The 6,375-nt window shown below is 52.8% G+C and overlaps 1 protein-coding gene across 4 annotated transcripts in view; it reads right to left on the bottom strand.

The window, feature by feature from the left end:
* The window catches only part of Gramd4 (GRAM domain containing 4), a 77,730-nt gene that overhangs the window by 48,789 nt on the left and 22,566 nt on the right, over positions 1-6,375 (bottom strand). The window contains exon 1 of one of the 4 annotated variants that reach the window (XM_029469886.1): positions 1,034-1,092. The exons of the other annotated variants lie outside the window; for them this stretch is intronic. The gene's annotated coding sequence lies outside the window, so the exon portion shown is untranslated. Of the gene's footprint in view, positions 1-1,033; positions 1,093-6,375 lie in introns of those variants that run through there. 4 annotated transcript variants of the gene reach the window in all.

The raw sequence follows: 6,375 nt of genomic DNA, 5'->3' as shown, positions 1-6,375 counted from the left end.
ATATATATATATATATATATATATATATATATATATATATCCTCCACGGGCTTCTCCAGGCCTCCCTGTGTCCAACTGACCACTGTCCCCAGGCCATGGAAAGAAGTGACTCATCAGTCTGTAGCCTAGCTGCTATGCCCACAGCAGGTCCTTTGCCTGCATCCACGGGAGTCCTGTACAACTCCAGCACCCTGCCCCACCCCCGCCAGAACTCTCTGTAGCTACCTCACATCTTTCCCCCTTGTGCTGTCAAGGTCTATGTGGTGGCCCTTCCTGAGATGGGACAATTCCTTTGCTGGTTCCCTTGGTGCCACTGGGTCCTCACGTGGGCGCTGCACTCCTCCTCAGACATCTCCCTGGGCTATCCCAGGCTCTGCTGCCTTGACCAACTAATATGGAGGGGAGTGTGTTTCTCTCTCCCAATCAAGACTGCGCCATATAAGCAGGTGTTACCAGGAACTCAGTGCCCCCACCAGTAAGTCACAGACTCCCTCGAGGCAGGGACAGACACACAGATGAGTGCAATCCACCACGCCATCAGCCGTGAGGTCCGTTGGACCATCACTGCACCTCTGTCTGGAAGGAGGCTTGCTTAAACACACTCTCAGCTACAACTGGTCAGGGGCATGTTTCAAGGACACAGTGACTGTCAGGCTCAGAGCTGGTGTGGCACCAAAGGCTCCGAGTGGGTGGTGCCGGCTACCCAGGTTTTGAGGATCTGGGATCTGCAGGCCCTAGCAGGGCAGGACAGTGGGTGCTCTCTGCTCTCCAGGCTCCCCCAGCTCAGGTGGCCTGATGCCAGTCTCCCAGCCCCTTTCTGCAAATATGCCCTGGAGTGCCACCATACACAGCGCTGGAAAGCCAGCTGAATGGCTCCCAGACACACAAAGGAGTCAGTGTGTGAGAAATCCCGGACTTGGGAACCACAAAGGGCTTTATTTCCCTTTCTAAGCTCAAGACTTAAAAAAATAAAAAAAAAAAATCAAAGCGGCTGCCAGCCTTAGCCCTGGGCCCGGGGATAGCACTGGCTCACCTTCCCGCAGCCGAAAACTCCTCTTTGAATTCAAAGTCGGACTCAGGAGGCTTAGTCTGTAACCCAGGACCCACGAGCTGAAACACAGCTGCGGTCTTCAGCCCTCCTCATCGGGTAGCTCTCCCACAGATCCCCAGATAAGCCACATCCTTTTTCCCGCTGGACGTTAACCCCTGCTCCTGCCTCACAATCCCAGGGGTCCCCAGCTGCCAAGCAAAACTGAGCTGCCTGGCCCTTGGCCAAAGCTGTCTTCTTGGGAAGGTGGCCCCTAAGCCTCAAGGACATGAAGGGGGTTAGCCTTCCCATGGTCAGGCGGCCACATCAGAAGATGTTGTGAAACACTATTCCCTGGGTGGAGCCGCCATTATCATCTTCGGCAGAGTGGCTGGGAGGACTTGCCAGAGACCCTTCGCTCATCTTCCCTCTCAGAAGAAGGTGGAGAGGGTCACTCGAGTGACCCTCTCTGCACACAAAGTGATTCCGCCCAAGCAGCGCGTGATCCTGTAGTCTGTGACAGCGGATACAAAGTAAGGATGCTTAGCTGAGAGGAAGACTCCTTTTATGCAGCCACGGAGAAACAGCCATCCATCTATGCAGGGTTCAATTCCTAACACCCACACTGTAACTGCAGTCCTGGGAGGATCGAACGCCCTCTTCTGGCTTCTAGAGGCACTGCAGGGTGAATGGATATCTATACAGGTAAAAACACTCATACACAGAAAATTTAAAAAAAAAAAAAATAAGAAAGCAATGATAAGACCAAGCACACAATGCCTCTGCTTGTATTCAAGCTTCCGGATCACGGGTGCTTTTTGGTGACATGTTCCCTTGGAGGTCACCCACATACCCTTGCAGGCAGCGCCCCTCCCCCACACTCTTCAAGTTAAGACCAATAAACTCATCGGTTCACCAGATTGGACTTTGGTGGAATTGTTATTTTGATGTGTTGTTGGTGGCCTATCTGGGGTGAGCAGATATTCGTCTATGCCTCTCCAAGAAAAGCCGTGCAGCAGCTGGAAGGGAGAGGTTGGAGCGTCAGTGGATTCCGAGGCTTTGCATGATGAATGGGGTAAGGAGCAGGAGACACAGGTTCTAATCCATATCCCAACCCTACCTCCAGCTTGCTGACTGCCCCTGCAGTGGCAGACACAAGCACCCTAACACACACACACACACACACACACACACAAAGCTACCAACCAACCCATCTCCCTAGACCAATAAGCATCCCCAGGGCCTATGGTATTACCCAAAATCCTGTCTGTACACTCCCATCCTCTGGCCACTGTCACTGCAGTACCAGGTCTGGGATGTTGGCTCAGACCTGAGAGTGTCCAGGTCTGCCAAAGCTCTAGGGGCACCTGGGAGTTACCTCCTGCACCCTAGGTCCACACCATGGTCCTGTAACCTGGGCAATTGATGGCAACCCAAATGCATCTGACTGGGGGCCCTGAATGTTAAGCTGGCTGTGTTGTAGGAGATGCGTCACTGAGGGCAGGGGTTGAGGCAAAGCCCGTAACATGTAGGGGTGGTGATGCATGACTTTTATCCCAGCACTTGGGATCTCTGTGAGTTCGAAGCCAGCCTGGTTTACATACTGAGTTCTAGGACAGACAGAACTACATAGTGAGACCCTGTCTCAAAAAAAACCCAAAACACCTAAAACAAAACAACACATACACACACACACACACACACAAGCACACTATTCAGTTAGCTCTCACTACCTGGAATCAAGACGTACGCTCTCAGCTCCTGCTTCGAGGCCATCCTGCCTGCCTACTGCCATGTCCCCCCCCCCCCCATGCTCATGAACCAACCCTCTAAAACCAGGAGCTCCAAATACAACGTTTTCTTTCATGAGTTCCTTTGATCATGGCGTTTGTCACAGAAAATAAAAAGTGACTAAGACAGAATTGTGCTTATGCTGCTTCTTGAAGATCTGGGATGAATCTTACCGTCCTGTGCCTCCGGTACCAATGTGGGGACAGGGCCACGTCTGCAAACGCCCTAGCGGTGGGCAAAGAGAAGCTAGGTTTGATCGCCTTCCACTGGATTGGCCCAGCCATGTGGTGCGGTGGCAGGGACAGCCTGAAGCCCGCAACCTTGGCTGTGTGATTTCAGTCACATGACTTCTCCATGCCCTGGTTTCTTCTGCTAGAAGATATAGCGAATCCCTAACTCACATGGCCGTAGAGGGTGACCTGATGACCCAGCACCAGAAGGACCCAGCACCAGGTCTGGCCAATAGTAGGGACAGTAAGTAGCAAAGACAAAAAGATCTACTTTCTAGGAGGAGACCAACAAGTATCTTTAGTTCCCCTTAAATCTCCGTCACAAAGCCACTGGGTACTATGGTGGCCCTCCCATCTAGCAGGGGATGGAAGGGAGAAGAAATGGCTCTGAGACTACCCTAAGTGTCTCCAGGAACTTCCGAGCAGCCTTGGTGGGGGGAGGAGACACAGACCAGGCATCAGGACAGAGGGATTCTGACACTCAAAGTATAACTGTGTTTGAGGACAGGGAGCAGGGGCCACTTTAAGGAAGCAAAGCTCCTCCAGCCAGCCACAAGCCACCAAGGTCTTTGTCCCTCCTGCAGGAAACCCCCTGCACTCTGTCACCGGGTCCCTCAGTAGCTCTTCAGGGTTAAGACTGAAGTGAGCTCGTAGAGCCAACCAGTCCTGGCTGCCTGGACTATATTCAAACCCTGCCCACATGAAGGCCATCTCCAGGTGACCTGGCCTCTGTCCAGGCTCACTCCACAGAACCCCAGACAGATGCACCACGACGCTGGGACTACAGCACACTTAAGAGATCCCGGCACCTCCCCCAGGCCACTACAGTTCCTGAGAACCTCCTTCCTCGGACCTGCCTGTGGTGACCACAACCTTCACTGGCAATGTCAGCAGAGCGGTCACGGTTGGAATGTTGTTGACAAGCATAGTCACTCCAGGACTTCTATCCTCAAGCCAGAAGGCCGGCATCTCATTGTTGGCCCCTTTCTTAATTGACGAGAAATGGAACAAGCTCCGCAACCACCCATCCCCATCCCACCCGCAACACACACCAGATCTCCCTTAGTTCCGGTCACCACTGAGGGTTGCTACTGCTGATCCGACTGATGGCTGGGGGAAAATGAGGCCTGGGAAGGCAGGCAGGGTAAGAGGTAAGACAACAGCAACACACGTTGATTCATTCCAACACACTTCAGAGCTCCAAGCCCAGACACCCTTCCCAGTGTTAATGTAGCCCACAGGTCCCTCTGCCTTTGAGACTGAGTGGGGAATCTAACAGAGTAGCCACACACAGCTTCATTTACGAAAACGAAGCTTGCAGGGAAAACCCTGTATCCCAGCAGGTAACTGAGCAAAAACCTCTATTACATAAGTGACTGCTCAGCAACGAGAAGCCCACGCAAGAACTCCTCACTGGCAAAGCACCCTTTCCCCAACTCCAGCCATCCTCAGAGCAGCCAGGACGCAGGGAACCGATGGGACATCGGCAAGGAGAAGCCCTCTGCAGTTCCTGGATACAACCTGTCTCCCTGCCATGGCCACGGCCCACATTCCAGAAAGCACAAGGTGGCACCATCCTTGATCTGAAAGCATGCAACCTGCTGCGGGGACAGGGCTCCGCAGATGGTGCTACGGGAAGCCCGTTAGCCATGTGGGATGGGGGCCATCTAGTCCCTGTCCAACTGCCTGACACAATGCCAACAGACATGGTTGTGTGCCAATAAGCATTTACAAAACCCAGCAGAAACAGGTAGTATACATACCTTCCATCCTAGATCAAGGCATCTGTGAAGAGAAAGAACTCCCACAAGAGTCCTGGGAGTTACTGACCCATTAAATGGTTGGACAGGCCGGCAAGAACCTCAGCCCCATGACCAGCACTAGGGCTCAGCTTTCGGAGGCCCAGGGAACACATTACACCCATTAAGAAAGGAGTAGGGCCAGGTGTGAACCACACAAACCGAGGCCACACGGAGACAGAAGAATCCAGTAAGAACTCACACACTGCCGCTCAACCTCCTATCCCACCTGAGAGGCAAGAGAACCTACAAGACCATCATCAGCTATAGGCACAGGGAGGAAAACCAGCTGTGGGACGAATGGTCACAGTGCCCGGCAGTGGCCAGGGCTGTCCCTTGTTCTCCCAGCCAAGCACACATAAGATCCACATCAGCCCAAAACAGGACAGTCACTTAAGAGTTCAATCAGAGGCAAGTCTACCTAGGATTGACCAGTGCCTTCTCAGAGATCAGCTGACTCTTCTACTCATGGCGGCAAGCATGTCTGTCGGGCACCTTATAACCAAGGAGGCCCATAAGGACACCGGATCAAGTGGATCAAGTGCTATCACACCGGATACGTTCCCAGACCCCTGCATAGGCTCTTCCATGTCCCCAGGGCACACTAACAGGGAAACTGGATCCAATGGCTTGTGGGCCAGGCCAGCTTCACAGCATGGAACTCCCCAGGTATGTGATGAATCTGAAGCACTCCCTCCTACAGGGTGGAGGGAGGTCCCTGAGATCCGAAGCTACTCAAACTTACTTACAGAGGTCAAAAGTCAAAAGGCTTCACACATGAGGCCCAGAAAAGCAACCCTGTCCGAGGAGTGGAGACTTTTCCAGCTGGCCAAGCTGTCTGTGCCGCGCAGGGAGCTCCCAGCACGGTAGCTTTTGTTCTGAGTCATCACCTTGGTTGAGGTGGGCTTTTCAGTGATGTAGATGGCTTTGAGCCTTCTGTAAGGATCCCCAGTAGATTCACTGGTTCACTACGCTAGACCTGTGTGCAATCATTTCTTTGGTTTACTATCTGGGCCCTATCGGGGATGGATAGAAGTTTGTCCACGTCTCTTCATATACAACCGGACACAAAAGCTAGCACAGGGTAAGGGACGAGCCAGGTGGGAGTCCCTAATTAACCCTGACTCTGGCTTTAAACAGCTTCCCAGCTGAAGAGCCCATGAGCTACCAAACCAGGTTCCTTCCTTCCAGTCACTTCCAGTTTTCTTAGCTTGGCTCAGCTGATATCAGAGGCCATGCCTGAGACTCTCACGCTGATCGGAGAAGCCCTGAATATGTTCCGACTGGCACTGCCAGCACAGGACAACTGCTATAAAATATTTTATGTCTACACCAGTACTCACCAGGGAGATGGTTCCTGCTAGCCTGGCAGCCCTCAACTCCTCGGCACCCCTCACTTGTAGCCACTGCTTTAAAACTCAGTCTCAAGCTGGGTGTGGTGGCGCATGCCTTTAATCCCAGCACTTGGGAGGCAGAGGCAGGCGGATTTCTGAGTTTGAGGCCAGCCTGGTCTACAGAGTGAGTTCCA

This window comes from Mus caroli, chromosome 15 (assembly GCF_900094665.2).
Source record: "Mus caroli chromosome 15, CAROLI_EIJ_v1.1, whole genome shotgun sequence".
Lineage (NCBI taxonomy): Eukaryota > Metazoa > Chordata > Mammalia > Rodentia > Muridae > Mus > Mus caroli.
This window is presented reverse-complemented; position numbering and strand designations above follow the sequence as displayed.